A 20,197-nucleotide genomic window follows, 5' to 3' on the forward strand; every position below is an offset into this window, starting at 1 on the left:
AAAAATTGATTTTTCTTAACTTATACTTGAAACTAAAGTCCCAACACTGTTTCTTTTGGGGCTAGAATCAAAGAATTTAGTTAAACACCTTAGCTTTGAAATTAAAATAAACATTATTGAAGTGGTGATAAAAATAAGTTTCAGATGATATCACAAACAATTCTGAAGTTTTGAGAGTCTTTCAATATATAATTTATAGCTCCTATCCTAAAGTCTAATTGTGCTCTTTGCTTTCTAGAGACCTTGAAAAGAAAATCTTTCTGATACTGCTGTCTTGGGAATACGAAGACAAAAAATTGGTTTGTGATTTGACATCTAGCCATGGAGAAAGCATTCCTCTTTTGAGAAGCATTTCAAATTTCCCATCCAAACCGGCACTAGTGAGGTGAAAGCCCCCCATGTTATAAAAATCCCATAAGTATTTTCCTAACACTTTGTTTGATTTGGCTCAGACAACAGAACAATGGGCAAATCTGGCCAAAAAGAAGTATGTTCTACTTTGCCAAAGAACAGTACTTTAAGCTTTAAATTTTTCTAAAGTCACAAAAGCACCATCTTCAGAAGGTATAACTGAAATTCCATGGGCAAACACCAAAAAAAGTGCACAGAGGCACTTAATGACTAGATAAGCAAAAGATATCTGTTTGCTAATAGGAGTTTGCTGAAAAGGAAAATAAAATCAGTACATACCTGAATTCAATATTTAGTCAATCTCAATCCTCTACTCTGCTATCAAAATAATCTTTCCACAACAGAGTTCTGATTTTGTCACTTCCTGGCTTTAAATCTGTCAAAGGTTTCCTACTGTCAATAAGATGAAGGGCGAACCCCTTAGCATGTATAAGCAACTTCACGAGCAAGCCTCACCTTCTTTTCCTACCTCAAATCCTCCACCCTCCCCCACTTCCTGCAACCCCACTCAGTACTAGTAATAACCAAGGCCTTCTAACTCTTGCCAATTTCCTATTTTAGGCTAAGTCACAGTAATAATGAGTCTGTTTTCAATCCCTCTGTGGTAAGGCTAGAACTTCTGCCTCACCACACTCCTGAACTAATTTGTGTCTCTCTTCATTTAGGCTCCATCTACATAAAAGCTTTTATTCCAGGAACCTGTTTAAATTTCAAAATCAAGAGCTGACACAAGAATAGACAGATCAATGGAACAGATTTAATCATCCAGATATATGTAAATATACACATAATAAATTAGATTATAATGAAGAAGGAATTTCAAATGTGTGGGGGAAAATAAATTCTTAATAAGTGGTGTTGGTAGAAGGGACTAATAATTTGAGAAAAAGATAAACCCAATCACACACTCACCATACTAAAATATAATTAATAAAATGCTAAAGAACAATATGTGTTTTATAAAAGCAATCTTGTTTCAAATGAAACACAGAAAAGAAACAAGACATAAAGGAAAGGATAGTTAACATGTAGCTACATAATTCAGTATGATAAAACTCACCATAAAAAGAAAAAATCTATATATTCTGTCATCTAATATAATCCCACTTGCCTGTCCACAAATATGATCAATATTTTGTGTACATTTTCATTCATGTCATTGATAACATCACTGACAAGGACCAAGCCAAGGTCAAAGTCCTGTGGATGCCCCTAGAAACATGCCCCATGTTGCCACTGTTCTTTTAATCAGAACCATCTGGGTACAGTTGTTCATCAGTAGTTAATCTATCCAATTATACAAGCACCTAGTTTGTGTGTCTCCATCTCATCTGTAAAGTTATGCAAGATCTATTTAAATGCTTTGGTGAAGTACAGATACAGCTCTTGGCATTTCTTTCAAATACTGGTATAGAAGTTGACCAAAGTTGGAAAATACATCACTTTTACACAGTGTGCTCTAAATCAACACGTCACCTGTTTTTCTGTGTGCCCCCATTGATCATCCTATCTAAAATGATAGACCCCCGTACTACAGTAACAATATTTTCTTACTCCAAGTTATTATTTTCATAATACCTACCATCTTCTAAGTTATCTCATTTAATAATTTACTTGTTTCTCAATGGTCTCCCTACTGTACTTTATTCTTCATGAGGACAGAGATCTTGTTTGTTTTACTCAACACCATCTCCCCATTGCCTTTTACAGTGCCTTACACATAGCAGATGCTCAAGAAATATTCATTAAATGAGTGAATGAATAAATGAAGTGAATGACTGGCATGATAGTCACACATGGTAGAAATAATGCAGTGTACAAATTAATTTATTAAACATAATAAATGATATTAATTTCAGCTCATCCTCTCCCTTACATTTTGAAAACCAAATTATAGCCTTGTTCCACCACTCTAGGCTACATCTTTTAATAACTGAGCACATTTTCCAGATCTAACAGTACATGTGTTTACAAGGTCATAAACTTCCCCTTGTTCTACACCTCTATCATATTTTCCCGGAAAGTCCTGAGTAGCAAGAGTAGCAAGATGAAGACATGAATCTACTGACTAGCTTTGAGAGGCTCATTTAGCTCATTATGCAAAAGAAGTACCATCTAATATCAAAGTATTTCACAGCAGTTTCTATTTTAGAGTCTTAAAAAGCCATGTGATACAATTAAATAATAGTGCTCAAAAGATACGAATAACAAGAAGAAAATTCATGAAAAATAGAAATAAAATATATATACATGGCATATTATGAACTCATTTGATCCATTAAAATTGTATAATTTTGGCTAAATATATATTACAATTTAATCACAGAATAATGTGGCAATCAAGGTCCAATACATATAGCTTCCTTTTGCAAGGGGGTGTTTTTTTAGCATTCATTGTAAAAGGAATAAATATAGCAGTATGGCAAAGTTTATTTGCAAAGCTATTAATATTTTAACAAAAAATTAATAGTCAATTTGTGTTATATAAACACAAAAAGCATTATCATTTTTAGTTAATAAAAATTATCTCCAATCTTTCCACAATTCTGATTTATTAATTCATTGCTCATTCTTTTTGGGAGATGCTAAATATTGTGCAAATAAAGTAGATGCAGCCTGATCTGGTCTTCCAAAAGGTCACAGGGTAAAATGACAGGAAAGAAAAGTGAACTAAGAGTCAATATACTTGGTTTCAATTTCTAGGCCTACTACTGGTTTGATGGGCAACATTTGACAAATTGCTCTAATTTTGGATTCCTTAACTTGTCTGTAAACTGGAGTTGCTACCTGCCTTCTTTCCCTCATAATGTTTCTGTTTGCCTAAAAAATAGTGGTAGTAAATACCTTTCACCAACATTGATTTGGGAGCAAATTTATGTGACTGAAAGTGCATTTATAGGAAGAGTTTGCAATTAGACAATTCCTCATAATAATTCCCTGATACCATGACTATCTTTAGTTATCTGTCTGAGTTTGCCAAGCTATTGTGGTAAATACCACACGAGTTGACTTAAACAATGGGGATTTATTGGCTCACAGTTTTGAAGCTAGAAGAAATTAAAAATTAAGATATTGGCAAAACTTGCTTTGTCATCTGTAGTGTTGTGGCACTAGCTGCTGGCAATCCTTGGGGTTTCTTGGCTTATAGCTCTGCCTCCCATCAAATAGCAATGTTTTCTTTTGTCTGTTCTTGTGGATTTCCCTAGCTTTCAGCTTCTCTGTTTGGCCTTCTCCAACTTCTGGCTTCTGGTTTCTTCTCTTTAGAAGACCTCCAGTCATCCATATTCAGCCCCACACTCATTTAGTTGGGCTGCACCTTATCTAAAAATAACATCTTGAAAAGGTCCTATTTACAATGGATTCACCACCATAAGGAATGTGGATTAAGTTTAAGAGCAGGTTTAAATTGGGGCACATAATTCAGTCTACCACAGTGTCTGTCAGCCAGTTGCTTTGTGCTGTTTAAGAACTAAAAACTTAAAAACATGAAGGGAATCATAAACCACCTTCAGCAAACAGTGTATATCTTCATAATCTTTAATCTTTTCACCATTTCTTGAATGCCTATTCATTCATCAAATATTTATTTGAGCAGCTTTCAGTTAATCATAGCAATCTGAACTCTTGTATTTATTTCTATCCTTGAAATTTCACTAAAATAATACTGCACAAGAATGGAAATGCTGTAAATCCACAAGGACAAAGGGAAGAGACAAAAGATAAAGATATCAACACATTTTTGAAGACGGATAGTAGAATGACAGGTGACTTAGAGACCATAAAGCTGAAATTGAAATATCTGCACATAGGAGCAGCAGCAGAAGCGAATCAAATTGACCTGCACAACCCTCAAAGGCTCAGTTTGGAAGGCTATAGCAGAAGGTGGTGTAAGAACCAGGGCTACAAGTAGGAATCTTGTCAGAAATTCTGTTTACAGAGAAGTTAGATTTCCACTCACACACCCCACCCTCTTCCTTAACTCTACGTAAGTTTCTCTTGGACAATGCTGCTGTAGAGATTGATTTGGAGGCATCCATTAACAAACAGCCAGATTCCCAATCAGTCACCCCAGAATGAAGCATACCATTTGACAAGACTTGCTCCTGCCCATAGGCACCTGATTCATATTGAAGTAATTATTCTTAAATATGAAAATAAATGAAATCCTCCATCATGTAAGACAGAGACAAAAAGGAAAAAAAAACTTCAGAACAGAAAAAATTTCAAAGCTAAAACTAAACTATCTGTTATTGCCATTCTTAAAGAAATAAGAAAATATATTGCAACACTCATTTATGAAATCAGAACAGGTTACCATGAAAAAAATCAGAGAACAAGAGAGAACTCTTAGGAATGTCCATATTTGTATGTTTGAGAGAGGAATGTGCATGTGTGTGTGTATGTGAACATGTATGTGTGTATATCTACATTAAAAATTCATTAGAAAGATGAGACAATAAATTTTAAAGTTATTACCAAAAAATAGAACAAAAAGACAAACATGGAAAACAGGTAAGAAAAGATGAGAAAGCTAGAGGATCAATTTAGGAGGCATGATATTGTACTAATAAGAGTTCCAGAGAGGACACAAAATGGTGGAAGAGGAAATTATCAAATAATTATTTGACAAATCATGATCAAATAAATAATAAATTATCTACAAAATAATGTTTCCTGGAACTGAACAATGATTTGCTTATACCTGAAGCACTTACTGAGAGATTTCAGAAATTTCACCAGCATTAGTTTCTTATTTGGGTGGCTTAAAACAACACAAATTTATTGTCTTAGAGCTCTAAAGTGAAATCAGCTTCACTGAGCCAAAATCAAGATGTCAACAGGGCTGTTTCCTTCAGAAAGCTGTAGGGGAGAACCCATTTCCATGCCTTTCCCAGCTTCTTGAGGCCACCTGCATTCCTTGGTTCATGACCCCTTCCCAGCATCTCTCCAACCTCTTACTCTGTTAGTTCTCCCTCTGCCTCTCTCTTCTATGGACCCTTGTGATTACATTTAGGGTCCACCCACATATTCCAGGATAAGCTCCCCATTTTATGATCCTTAACTTGATCACATCTGTAAGTCCCTTTTACCATGTAAGCTAACATTTCCAGGTTCCAAGGAGTAGGACATGGACAGCTTTTATGGTTTATAATTCAGACTACCACAATACTACAATGAAAAATGGTTTAAAAAACACTTCCAGGTATGGGATAGATGGACAAGCAGTGCAGTAAGGACCAGGAATTGGAATATATTAAGACCTTTAAAGCTGGAAAGGAGAAAAAAAGACTCTGGACTAGGATTTGATTCCAGCCAATCTGTAAGGATCTTTAGACATGCAGAATCTCTAAAATTTCACCTCTCCTACCCCTGCCAAGTCTATGGCTTCACTCAAAAAACAGAGTAAACTGAGGGAGGGGCAGACACAAGATGCAGAAAAGAAGAAATCCAACACAAGAGTCAGATGAGGGAAGCCCCGGGTGAAAAGAACTCTCAGAATGACAGTTGTGTAGTGGGTCTAGAAAGCAACAAGTTAAGATTGAATCACGAGGAGGAGAGAACTGTAAGGTGTGTATGTGTGTGTGTGTGTGTGGGGGGGGGGGGTGATGTGACCTAGTATTCAATAGGTACTCCTTTTTCCAAAACCCAGTTTGCAATTTACTAAGGAAACATCATAATAATCCACAAGATTGTACTTTTTTTTTTAAATCCAAAAAATAATCTACAAATTTTACTGAAAGTAAAGCTTCTCTTGTATTCTCTCTACTAAAGCACATTTACCAGCCATGCTTTTGAGAATCAAAGGCTTAAGTGATTTCACATTTATAAGATTTTATTGTACATTGAAACAGTTTGGTTTTCTACACTAACCAATCTTGGAAGCAATTTTGCATCCTCTAGTTACACTGCTGTGAGATTCTTCTTCTAACTGCTAGCTTCATGTTATTAATAATAATAAAAGCCAGCAATTTTTGAGCATTTACTCCATGCCAGGCAGAGTGCTAAGAGATGTATATGTTTATCTCTGTTGATCCTTACACGGTCCAGTGAGGTAAGAACTATTACATTCCCATTCTAAAGATGAAACCAAGATTCAGAGGAATTAAACAATTTGCACAGACTCACAAAGCTGGTAAAAGTCAGAGTCCAGATTTGGACCCGGGTTGTATGACTCAGGAGGAGACACTCTAAACTACTGCATTTATTACTCTGCTTTTGAAAATGTTTTGGTGCCTCCCCATTGCCTACAACATCAAACTCAGGCTCTCCATGGCCCAACTGCTCTGTTCTCACCCAAATACTTCAACCTCATCTTTTGTGCTATGAACCCCTGGGGCCCAGCTTTCCCTTAAATGCTATGCTCATGTCCATATTCATATAATCGCTAAAAATTCTTCTCAGTAAGAAACCACTTCCTTAGTATATTTAAGAATTACCCTTCCTACAAATTTTGCCTATTGTATGATAATTTACTAGATTATTCCATGCCACTGTGCTATTTTCATTTTTTAAACATATATTTAAGCACTTGGCTACTGTCTTACATGGTTTGGTTCTGGCCATATGTATTTAATGTTAACTAGAATGCAGACTCCCAAAACTGGAATACAGATTGTATATGTCCCCTACAGAACTCAGGAAAAATTGAAGCACATAGTACGTACTCAGTGAGCATTCATTCAATTGAACAGGTAAAGAGGAAAGGAATTGACTTAGCAAACCAGTTGAATTCCACGAAATAACTAAGTTCATTAGGGCCAAAATCAATGGACAAATTAGGTTATGTGTTTTTTTCATTATGGTTAAGACATGATCAAAAGAGAGAGAGAGAGAGAAATGAATGAGCTAATGAAGATTTTTCAACAGCAATGCCCTCTGAGTCATTATAGACAACTTATTTTAAATCTTAAATATTCCAAGAGCAAGCTCAGTTCTCCAGTTCTCTAGTCAGGTTTAAAATATCCAGAATATACTAATATACTAACTAACATTCTGAAAATTAAAATCAATCAATAATATACCTTAGAATTGAAAGAGGCCTTTGAGATTACCCAGCCTGCCTTCCTACTCTGAACTGAAATTCTGTTTCCAACACCCTGACAATCCTACCTCTGATTAACAAGATCATCGCTAACGTCCTGATCCATTGTCACATGGTGCTAATTGGTGGTTCTAGTTATTAGAAAATGGCCATCGTCCTTGGTTATTATTAACCCTGATGGCATAGCTTTTGCTTATAGCCTATCTTGAAAGTCAACCGTTCCTCCACTCTAATTCCATTTATTGCAAAGCATTGGCAGAAGTAGCTGCATTGTGATTGTGCAGGAGACACTGCACATCACTGATGTTTATTTTGCTCCTGGTTGACTTTTTTTTTTTTAGGAAATGTTTCAGACAATATGACAAAGTTTCCAGACAGAAGGCCCATTGGCTTTCCTTATTGTAAAGCAAAGCATATGTGAGGTCAAAAAAGCAGTCAGAATTTTTCTGCAACTGTTCTAATGAGAAATGACAAAGGCTAAAAAAAAATGATGGGAAATAAATAGCACTGGGAGACTGGTTCAACATCTGATTAAACAGAGTATTTGCTTTTCTTTTGGTTGTATATTTCTAGGCTACAGATAAAAATACAGTAATTTAATGTAATTGTCATTTATATTACATTAATGTAATGTCAATTTAATGTAATGAAAAGGTCATCCATCTAATTTTATTTCAAGCATAAGAACATGGGAAAACTATTTAACATTCATTTGTTGATAAGCATATTGCTTTATAATATTGCTGGAAGGAAAAGCTAATCAGTCAGGGGAGAAGTCTGAAAAAAATGCCCCTAAAATATCTTGGTATCCTTTGTCCTTCATCTGTTTTAATGTCCCAATGTATACCTTTATATTAATGAAAAGGTCATGTTATAATAATTAGCAGATACATATATTTAAAGCATATATTAATGCCCTCTAAGATTTATACAACTTTTGATAAATGCAGCAGTGAACATTTTAATTGCACTATAAATACCACATGGAGCAATAGATTGGCCAAATGATCAGTTTTGTCTTACAGCTGGAATTTGCACAATGCTACAAAATCTAAAAACTAAAATTGGCATCATAATTGCTACAGAGCATTTAGTCACCTTAATTTTACTCACCATGCAACTGGCAAAGTATATAATTACTATTATTTGGGGGGTTGTTTTGCCAAATAGTCTGTTTAAAAAGTTACTTCCCTTTTCTATCATATTTTATCTCAATGCTTAATTGTCTGAAATTAAAGGTTCAAAGCAACTGACATAAGAATGGAAAGATGGGAAACCAGAGGGTCTTTTAGAACATACAAGAGGAAGGGGATCTCTGTGCCATTCTTGTTGCAGGTGAATTGTATAAGGAATTGCATTAACAGCACAAAATTCTTTTCCAGTGAGACAACATGTAACACAAAACTCATCAGGAATTTATCTAAGAAACTACATCAAAATAGCTCTTCAATACATCACAGGACCACTGTTTCCAACAAGAAAAGAAAACCCATACATTGATGGGAGTAAGTCAAAAGGGCACAAGTGCCAAATGAAAGATTTCTCAATGGTCAGAGCTGGAATAATTTAGCAAGGGAATATATAAAGTAGTATTGGATTATAACCCAATGTTCACAGTAAATATCCATTAGTCCACATTGTTATAATTATATAAGTGAATAAATTAACAAATAGGGAAGAAGAGAGAAATCTCCCAAGCAGAAGAATTCCAAATAATTTATGTAGAGTCTCTGCCCTCAAGGAGGTGAAGCGAAACTCACCATTCCTTATGTGTATGCTGCTATAATGACTTCCTTCCAAAAAACACAGTATGGAAAGGAGAAGTAATTTCACTGTAAAGAAAACTGATATACATTATTTCAGCCAGATGATCAACATCAACATTGACCATGATAAATAATGTAGATAGTAGGTATACTTGACACAGTATAACGAAAAGGGCATTTTACCTCTGTGGTCTTTTTCCCAATAACCCATAACCTCACTGTGTTGGCTTGAAGCTATTATGTAGCCCCAGAAGAGGCCATGTTCTTTTAATCCATTCTTGTGGTGCAGACCTGTTGTGGGTGCATATTCAAGGTGGGTCTTAATCCTTTACTGGAGTCCTTTAAGAGCGCTCATAGAGAAAGAGCTCAGAGAAGCTGAGAGAGACACTGTGAAGAGAAGCTAAGATATTAATCCAGAGTTGGCCCCCAGGAGAAGCAAGAAGGACCCACAAGAGGCAACACAGAGAAAGACACTTAGAGAGTAAAAGTCCAGAGACATTTTGGAGACAGCCATTGAAACTAGACGTTTGGAGTTGCCAAGCTAAGAGATGAAGCCGGAAAAGCTAAGAGGGAATCCACATGTGCTTAGAGAGAAAGCCACTGGAATCAGAAGCTGAAAGCAATGCAGCCTGGGAGCAAAGGAAAAGCAGATGCCAGCTACCTGCCTTCCCAGGTGACAGAGGTGTTCCGGATGCCATCAGCCTTTCTTCAGTGAAGATATCTTCTTGTTGAGGCCTTAGTTTGGACACTTTTATGGCCTTAGAACTGTAAATTTGTGACCAAATAAATCCCCATTGTAAAAGCCAACCCATTTCTGGTATATTACATTCTGGCAGCTTTAGCAAAACAAAACACCCAGTTATGGGAAAAACATCAATTTGAACAGTGGGGCATCCTACAAATTTTCTGACTAGTACTCCTCAAAACTGTCAAGGTCATCAAAAACAAGGAAAGTCTGAGAAACTGTCACAGACAAGAGGAGCCTAAGGAGACATGACAACTAAATGTAATGCAGCATTCTGGATGGGATCCTGAAAGAACAAAAGGACATTAGGTAAAAGCTAAGGAAATCTGAATAAACCATGGATTTAGTTAAAAGGATGAAAAAAAGCACCCACACAATAATTTCTTCTAGCATGGGATTAGACGCTTATCGATCTGACAGAAGCTCCAAGAGGAAATATTTCTTCTGCCTCTGAAAAGATGAACCAACCTAGAACTCTTTGGAGTTCCTGTCAAGATTAGTCAGAAATTTAAGCTCTTACTTCTTATAAGGATCTGGATGAATACAGACAACTAAAATTCAAAGAAATTATGTTGAGCACTGTGCTGGGCACCAAGGTTTTAAAGCAGAATAATTCAACGATCTCTACCCTCAAAGGTAGAATAGTGTGACATGAGAGGCATATAAATAAATATGTATACAATATTTGCTTTAGTTAGAGCACAGTCAAATTTATAAGTGAGTTCAAATGAGATAACTAATTCTGCTGGTGCTAATGATAGGGAAGACTTTACACACAAAATGACATTTCAATTGTGCCTTAAAGAATGAGAAATATTTTCCAGATAGATAAGGAACATTATACACAAATATATTTGTTGTTAATAATAGAAAAAAAAGAGGAGCTTGGAGGTTTGAAATGAGAAAAGAAGTAAAGTAGATAGATAAGTAAGAACAAATATTTTGATGATGCAGACTTGATAAAAGAGAGGATGTGAATTTCTGACTTTTATTTGGTAAGGTTTGCTGAGACATGCATGAAAGTGATGGTAGAGTGAGCTCAGAGATTTTAGTGTTCTCTGGAAAGATGTTAGTGCAGGGAGATAGACCAGAACAAGGCATCCTAGGGCACATGGAAATCCATCACCAACTTAACAATGGCCAAAGTAAATAAAGGGAATAAAGACTACCCAAATTGTCCCTTGTATCTTGAGTATGCAAGTTATACTTATGTCTCTGAAACCACAAGGCCCGAAGAGGAAATCCAATGTATTTGAAAGTTAGAGTTGAAACAGTACTTGGCCAAGGTTATGCCATAATTTAACCATGAGATCAGTGCTGGAAGGAAAACCTACCAGCTGGGGAAAAAGCTTAAAAAATCAATGTCCTGAAAATGCCTTTGTTTCTTTTGTCCCCCGTCTGCTTTAGTTTGTCAGGGCTGCTATGACAAATACCACAGATTGGTTGGCTTAAACAACAGGAATTCACTGTCTCAGTTTGGAAGCTAGAAATCCATCAAGGTATGAACATGCCATGTGTTCTCTGATGCCTATAATATTCTGCTAGTGGCTCAGTCTACCTCTGTCACATTGCCATCTACTTCTTACTTTCTCCTCCTCTGGTTTCTACTCCTCTTGTTCAGTTGTCTCCTTAGACTCCAGTCATAATGGATTAAGGCCACTCTCATTCAGTTTGACCCCAACTTAACTAATAACATTTTCAAATATCCTATTTATGCCCACAGGACTTGGGGTTAGGACTTGAACATGTCTTTTATGGGTTCATGATTCAATTCCCAAAAAAGGGTCTAAAGGAACCAGATATTTTGGGTCCTAAAAACATTTCCCAGGGTCGTCAGATCATAGGGCACAAAGAAAGATGCAGTCATTTATGGCAGAGGAAACTAGTAAGTTGGGTGGCTTTTGGCATCTCTCAACATTTTAAGGTATCATCCATTTGTTTAGCACTTTCGAGATTCATAAAGTATTTCCACACATATCTCACTTGATCTTCACAAGAGCCCTAAGGAAAATGTGAGATGGGTTTATTTATTTATTTATTTATTTATTTATTTATTTATTTTACATTTGACAGACAAGGAAATTGAATCTCAGTGTCTCAGCTAGGTTAATTTGCTTTAGGTTACAGAGCTAGTAAGTGACTGGACTAGCTCATAAATCCCTAGCCACTGCACCTTGTGACCACAATTTTGCTTGCTATATTTTTAAAGATCCATTTTATTAGACAGTGTGCTGTCATGATGAATGATAAATGATCTAGAATTTTTTAAGGCATGTAATCTACTTCTTTTTAAAAAAATGATCAGACAAAATTATTTAAAATGTTGCTGTAATCAAAACATTTAATACACATTTTCACAGTCTCATTCCTTGGTGAATACTCCTACCTAACCAGTCTCATTGTTAGGATATTATTTATTCTTCATTAATTTTTAACACCTATGCACTTATTATAACATTACAGCATAAATTATTGAAAAGCCATCTATACACTGTGCAATATAAAACTGAAGAATCCACCACAGACTCCATGGTAGGTACTAAAATATTATTGATAATAATAAGAAGAAAAAAACCCTAGAGTATGATAAAGAAAATCCAAACAGATCAATCCAATTTTATGAAAATGTATCTTTCTCTCAGGGCTTGGCACTAGACACAAAGGAATAGTGAGTTGACTAGGTCATTTCTTGCTGTCATATGTTGCATACAACTGCAGGTAGCATTTTACTAAATGAAGCAGAACGATGCCACAGAAACACCAGCCAATGAGAGTCAAGAGTCCTGATCTGAAAGCCTGGTTGTAAAGATCCATCATGCCCCTGTCTCAGTCTTCAGTTTCTTTAACCGTCAAGTAAAGAAGTTGGAATTGATCGGGGATTTCAGCTCATTTTGCAAGAGAACTCATTTTCTCAATAAACTTACATAGCACTCTAGTATAAAAAAATGCAGGTAATCATTTATTTTATGTTTAAATTTACAGTATTTACTTTTCATAGCATGGTCCCAATGAGTGCTGTGGAGGCTCTTTTGATTTTGTGAGAAATTGAAATTATAGTTTGTAGATTACAGATGAAGCCCTTAGTATCCATAAAGTGGTAATAAAGAGTTTGAATTTTCCTGAGGCACCTTCACAAGAACCTAGGGTTTTGTGGGGCACAATTTGAAAACGCCTGGCCTAGATGAAGTTCTGGGAAGGCCCTGCTGGTTCTAACATTTACTTTCTGATGACTCTACCACAGGGATGGGATCATGGACTCTAGGGCTAGCTCTCAGGAGTTGAACCCTACTTCTACTACTTCTCAGTTATACAACCTGAGGCAAATCACTTAACATCTCTGTGCCTCAGTTTCCTGGCCTGTTTTGTAAGGTTGGTGCAATATCAGCCTTGGAGGTTGTTGTGAAAATTAAATGAGATAGTGTATGTAAAATGCCTGGCACATAGAAAAGCCATGTAAATGTCAGTTGCTGATATCAGTGTCCTGAAGGAGTTCTTTCACCCCCAAAGTCCTAAAACACTTTACTTGCTAACGTTGCCAATCTAAGAACCACCTGAATGCAAGGCCCAAATCACTGCTATTAGAAGCTTCCCATAGAGCCTCAGCAGATCTAAGCCCATTCAGCAGAGCAGATCTTTGTCAAGGGCCTACTGCAAGCAAAGCCCTCTATTAAACACGGGGCAAGGTGGGGTTGTCTATAAAAGCAAATCTGTTGGGGAAAACTAAGATGGCAGCTAGGTGAGACAGGGCAAAAATACACTTCCGTGAAAAACACTAGATAAAAACTAGAAAGTGACCCAGAATACCGGTTACAGCGATGCACCAGCTGGACGAGTTCTGCTAGTTCCACAGAGGCCATATACTTGGTGAAACCAGGAGTCTGCATTCTGAAACGAGTGAGTGAGCTGGCTGGAAGACCCGCAGCCACGCGGCATTGTGGGGAAGTCAGGGCTTGGCATTTGGAGACTGACTGGCTCTTTAAAAAAAAAAAAAAGGGAAAAACTCAGGAGTGGCTGCAGCTGCGATAGTGGGAACCACACAGTAAAACACAGCAAGAGGGGGCTGGGCCGGCCTCTCGGTCTCTGGCCTGGAAGATAGCCCGCTGCAGATACCCTCAGGGCTGGGGGAACGGAGGAGAGAGCTGGAAGCAGAAAGAAACCCCGTGGCTCGCAGCTGGCCGCCTGGAGGGCTGGATAAACTCCTGCCTGGGGCCGTGCCCACAGCCCAGAGCCTCGCCAGTTGTCCCAGAGCTGGGAAGGAGGAACTGTGCGAGGAGGGGTGTGTGGAGACGCCCAGTTCAGCCATCTTTGCATTAGGCTGAGAGCACCCCTACATGGCCCGGCAGCCCGGGGCTTCCCTTGAGGGACAGTGCGCACTGGTGACGTAGCACGGCATTCCCCCGGCAGAGTCCCTGGAGGATTGCGGCTGGGAGGAGGGACCCGCTCGGAGAACCCAGGGACACTACGCCAAGTCCGGTGGTTTGTGGGACAGTGAGAGAGAGAGGATCTGGGGCTGAAATGAAATGAAGGCTTAGACTCTTGCAGCGGCCTTGAATCCCCGGGAACCTGGGGGATTTGAATATTAAAACTGTCCTTCCTCCCTGGCCACCCGTACACATGCCCCACATTCAGGGCGGATGGCTCCAGCAACATACCCAAACTGAGTTCTCCAACTGAACCCACAAGAATCATTTCCCCACACACTGTGGGGACAAGGTGGAGAACTGACTTGAGGGGTATAGGTGACTCACAGATGCCATCTTTTGGGTAGTTAGAGAAAGTGTACACCACCAAACTGTGTTTCTGAAAAATTAGTTAGGTATTTTTTTTTACAACTTGAAAGAACCCTATCAAGCAAAGCAAATGCCAAGAGGCCAAAAACAACAGAAAATCTCAATGCATAGGATAAAACCAGATGATATGGAGAATCCAACTCCAAACACATAAATCAAGATATCGGAAGAGACAGAGTACCTTGCACAATTAATCAAAGAACTACAATCGAGGAACGAAAACATGGCAAAGGATTTAAAGGCCATCAAGAAGACCATGGCCCAGGATATAAGTGACATAAAGAAGACCCTAGAAGAGCATAAAGAAGACATTGCAAGAGTAAATAAAAAAATAGAAGATCTTATGGAAATAAAAGAAACTGGTGGCCAAATTAAAAAGACTCTGGATATTCACAATACAAGACTAGAGGAAGCTGAACAATGTCTCAGTGTCCTAGAAGTCTACAGAACAGAAAATGAAAGAACAAAAGAAAGAATGGAGAAAAAAATCGAAAAAATCAAAATGGATCTCAGGGATACAATAGATAAAATAAAACATCCAAACTTAAGACTCATTGGTGTCCCAGAAGGGAAAGAGAAGGGTAAAGGTCTAGAAAGAGTATTCAAAGAAATTGTTGGGGAAAACTTCCCCAACCTTCTACACAATATAAATACACAAAGCATAAATGCCCAGCAAACTCCAAATAGAATAAATCCAAATAAACCCACTCCGAAACATATTCTGATCAGAGTCTCAAATACTGAGGAGAAGGAGCAAGTTCTGAAAGCAGCAAGAGAAAAGCAATTCACCACATACAAAGGAAACAACATAAGACTAAGTTTTGACTACTCAGCGGCCACCATGGAGGCGAGAAGGCAGTGGCATGACATATTTAAAATTCTGAGAGAGAAAAATTTCCAACCAAGAATGCCTTATCCAGCAAAACTCTCCTTCAAATTTGAGGGAGAGCTTAAATTTTTCACAAACAAATGCTGAGAGACTTTGCCAATAAAATACCTGCCCTACTTCAGATTCTAAAGGGAGCCCTACCAACAGAGAAACAAAGAAAGGAGAAAGAGATATAGAGAATTTTAACAGACATATATAGTACCTTACATCCCAAATCACCAGGACACTCATTTTTCTCTAGTGATCACAGATCTTTCTCCAGAAGGGACCATAAGCTGGGACATAAAACAAGCCTCAAGAAATTTAAGAAAAAAAAATTGAATATACTCAAAGCACATTCTCCAACCACAATGGAATACAAATAGAAGTCAATAATTTTTGAACTGTAACTCCGCTATTTACTTCCTACATGATATAAAATACACAAACTCTAATGACAAAAAAAAAGCAATTCTGTCTTGTTTTTGGTATTTTCAGCTACATGTGATCTGGCCCAGGGTAAATGCAAAGGGCTGTGGGAGCGCAAGAGGTCCAGGACTTGGTAAGGCTTCTTAGGAAGCATAGGGTTGGGAATCAATTTTTAAAGGCAAGTGTTGTATGCACAGATACAAATATCCTTTGCCATTTTCTACTAATATTATTCCAAAAACACTTATAGAGAGATTAAGTAAGTTGCTAAAGTTTATACAGCTAATAAGTAGCAGGGCTAGTATATGTACCCCGGTGATCTGGCACTAGTCTATACAAATAACACTCTGGTGGATTGTGTTTTTGTTTCTAATATTTGATCCCCTCACTATGAGATAATTATACTACATTCCCCACTACTTGATTTAGCCATATGACATGCTATGTCCAATAAAAAAGAAGAGTGAAGATAATACATGCCATTTCACAAGGGAAAGCTTTAAGAGCCACCATCTGGTTCTGTCATCATATTTTTTGCCCTCTGATGTGAGTCCACAATGTCCCAGATTTGGGGTTGCTCCTTTAGCCTGGGTCCAGAAACAAAAAAGACCATAGCAAATCCAATGCCAATCCATGGAAGACATGTATCATTAATCAGAAATGGCCTTTGTTTGTTATAAATCATTAGAATTTTGGAGCTGTTTGTTACAGCATTATGACCCAGTAAAAACTAACTAATACAACCCTTAAACTATAATAAAGCTTAAGTGGCAATGCCATTGTTTTGAACTGTTAGAACAGATTCTGAAATCAAATTATATAATGCCCAAGCTTAAAATTACTTGAGGGTAACTTTTCTTCCCCATCAAGGAAATAAAGTCTAAACTCCTTATCCTGACATTCAAGGCCTTCCATAACCTAGCTCCAGTTATCCTCTTTCTGGCCCCATCTCCCTTCCTCTTTTCTCCTCCATTACACTTTCCTACATTTTCTCATATTTTTACTACCTTATAATTTGAACACACTGAACACTATAGCCACACAGAACCACTGGCCATTTCTAGGTCTATCCATGCCTTTTTACCTTTCCATAAGTTTTCAAATGCTGTTCCAAATTTCTGGTGATCCCTCCATCTCCCTCACCCTCCCTCTCCCTGACCCATCTCCAGTGCCATCTCCCAGGCCAATGTCATTGTTCTTTCTTCTCAGGAAGCTGCATTTAGGAAGTTAAACAAGGCAATTAGTACATAGGAGATATATGTCCATCTTCTCCTCTGGACTCTGAACTCCGTGAGGCAAGGGCTGTGTCTTTATTTATCCCTATATCTTGAGGCCCAACACTGAGCCTGGCATTTAACAGAGGAGATGGCAGCCATGCTTGCAGCCATCAGGCTTCAGAAATGTAAAAATCCAGGAAGCTCTCTAACTCAAAATTCATTCATTAATTTGTTTTAGATACAAATGACATTTAGTATTCATCTGCTAAGGGTGATACCCAAAGAGGAATGGAGACATCATCAATTACTGGAAAAGACACCAAATGTATAACTGTAAACGTGAACAACCAAAAGAAACTTAAATATGCACAATTCATATACTCCAATCTGTCAAGAGCACTGAGGACATTGAAGATCACATGTGTTTCCTCTCAGCTCTGTCAAGCAAGGCCAAAAGGTTCCTGACTGTGGTTTGCAAGAGAGTTGTATGGACAAGAATTCATCTGGGACCATGGTTGCTTGAATATAACTGAATCCTGGGCAGGGCTCATGCTAAAAGCCCAGTGAGTTCTTAAAGATGCTAAGGCCTTCCTGCTTCTAAATGCTCCATGCCCTCTTTTACCTGAGAAAAGGGAGGTGAGTGAAAGAAAAGATGCATTTCTTTCCATTTTCCTCTCTGTCAGGGATCGGCAAACTTTTTCTCCGAAGGGCCAGGTAGCAAATCTTTTGGGCATTGCAGGGTATGCCATCTCTGTCCCCAAAGGTCAACTCTGCTATTCTAGAACAAAAGCTGCCATAAACAATATGTAAAAGAGTGGGCATGGCTGTAGTCCAATAAAACTTTATTTATGGAAAATGAAATCTGAATTTTTTTCACATCACAAAATATTCTTTTGATTTTTAACCACTTAAAAAATCTAGAAAACATAGCTCACAGACCATACCAAAATGTGTAGTGGGCCAGCTTTGGCCAACCGTGAGCCATAGTTTGACAACCACTGCACTATGGTGAACACACATTCTGTGGAATCCAGTGGAGACTTAAGCTTAATTACTTATCAATTTTACCAGAGTGCTTCTGTTGAAAGACCACATCACTTCTCATCTCTGTTAATCTCAAAGCAGAATTATACAAGCTTTATGAATCTCCAGCTCTCTCAAAAGTCTTGACATTTAGGAACAAATAGTATTGGATTAGAGACCTCTTTTCATTTCTCAATGGCATAAAATGGAATTTCAATGAGGTTTCCCTCTTGCCCTAAGAATGTTGCAATAGAGCTAGAGCTATACAAGAAGCTCTGCTCAATATCCTGGGTGTTACTGTGGGAGGCTGTGAAATCTTTTCCTCTTGACATCTCTAAAAACAAAATGAGTTTGCATGTGTCAGTGTGTCAGGAATGATTTCTAGTTTGTCCTGCCTGGAATCAGGGGATGGACTCAATGACTGCTCTAATCCTGTGATTATGTAACAGCAGACTAAATTTAGTATCATTACAGCAAAAAAAAAAAAAAAAAAAAAAAACCAATCAGTTGGTTACTTTTTAAAGGTTTCAAGTTGGTACATTAAAGGAAAGGACCCTGGACATGTAACCAGGAGACCTGAGCTCACATTGCAGCCCCAGCAATGTCTGATTTAGGGCAATACCCCTGTGATGGTTAGGTTCATGTGTCAACTTGGCCAGGTGATGGTGCCCAGGTGTCTGGTCAAGCAAACTGGCCTAACCATTACTTCAAGGACATTTCATGGCTGGTTAATAAACCAGAAGGCTGGTTTATTAAAACGTCAGTCAATTGACAGCATCTGCAGCTGATTACATCAAGAAGGGAGGAACTTCCACAATGACATAATTCAATCAGCTGAGTTTAACCCAATCAGTTGAACACTTTTAAGGGAGAAGAAAGAGAACTCTTTTTTTTTTTTTTCATCCAGCCAGCCTCTCCTGAGGAGCTCATCAAAGACCTTCATCAGAGTTACCAGCTTGCTGCCTGCCCTACAGAATCTGGACTCATGCAACCTGCCCTACAGAATTTAGACTCATGCATCCCAACAGTTGTGTGAGACACTTTTATAAAATTTCATACATACAGATATCTCCTGTTGGTTCTGTTTCCCTGGAGAACCCTGGCTAATAAAGCTTGGTACTGGAAGTGGTCTTGAGAAACAGAATCTTAAAATGGGCTTTTACAATTGGGTTTCTACTCTGATTAGATCCAAAGGCACTAATGACTCTATTTCCAATAATCAAGGTGGCACTGACAGTCCATGGCATGAGTTGGCAATGGTGATATGCCAAATATCACCATTTGAGTCTCCTAATCATAATCTTGTATGAGGCAAGGCCTTAACAGAGTTTTGCGGAGTTAAGAGGTATAATGATGTTGGCTTCTTGCTCTTAGATATGCTGAATACAGTTATATGAGAAAAGGATGAGCTGAAGCCTTCAAATTTACAATTTAAATGCCATATGAAAGATGTGAAGTTTTCTATGTGTGCCCTGAAAGAAAATCTTATTTCCTGTGGCTGTAGATTTGAGATCTCTGAAAACTAGATACAGAATCTCATTGCAGGAGTCACAGATTTACAACAAAGTTGCCAGATTCCAGCCTGCCCTACAAGTTAGGACTCATGCATTCCTACAGGTGCATGAGACACTTTTATAAAATCTCATACATATGGATATCTCCTGTTGCTTCTGTTTCCCTAGAGAACCCTAATACAACCCCCAAGTTTGCTCATCTACAAAATTTAGCTAGTGATGGAAGCTGCCTCATAGGGATATCATGAGCTTAATGGGCTTAGAATAGTTCCTGCTTCATTATAAGCACTCAAAAATATTTGATCCTGGCATTGTAATATTCTCACCTTCAAGAGGCATCATAATCACACGGTGACAATACACAGCCTGCCCTACTCTGACCAGCATGTTAT

The sequence above is a fragment of the Choloepus didactylus genome, chromosome X, assembly GCF_015220235.1.
Source record: "Choloepus didactylus isolate mChoDid1 chromosome X, mChoDid1.pri, whole genome shotgun sequence".
Taxonomy (NCBI): Eukaryota; Metazoa; Chordata; class Mammalia; order Pilosa; family Megalonychidae; genus Choloepus; species Choloepus didactylus.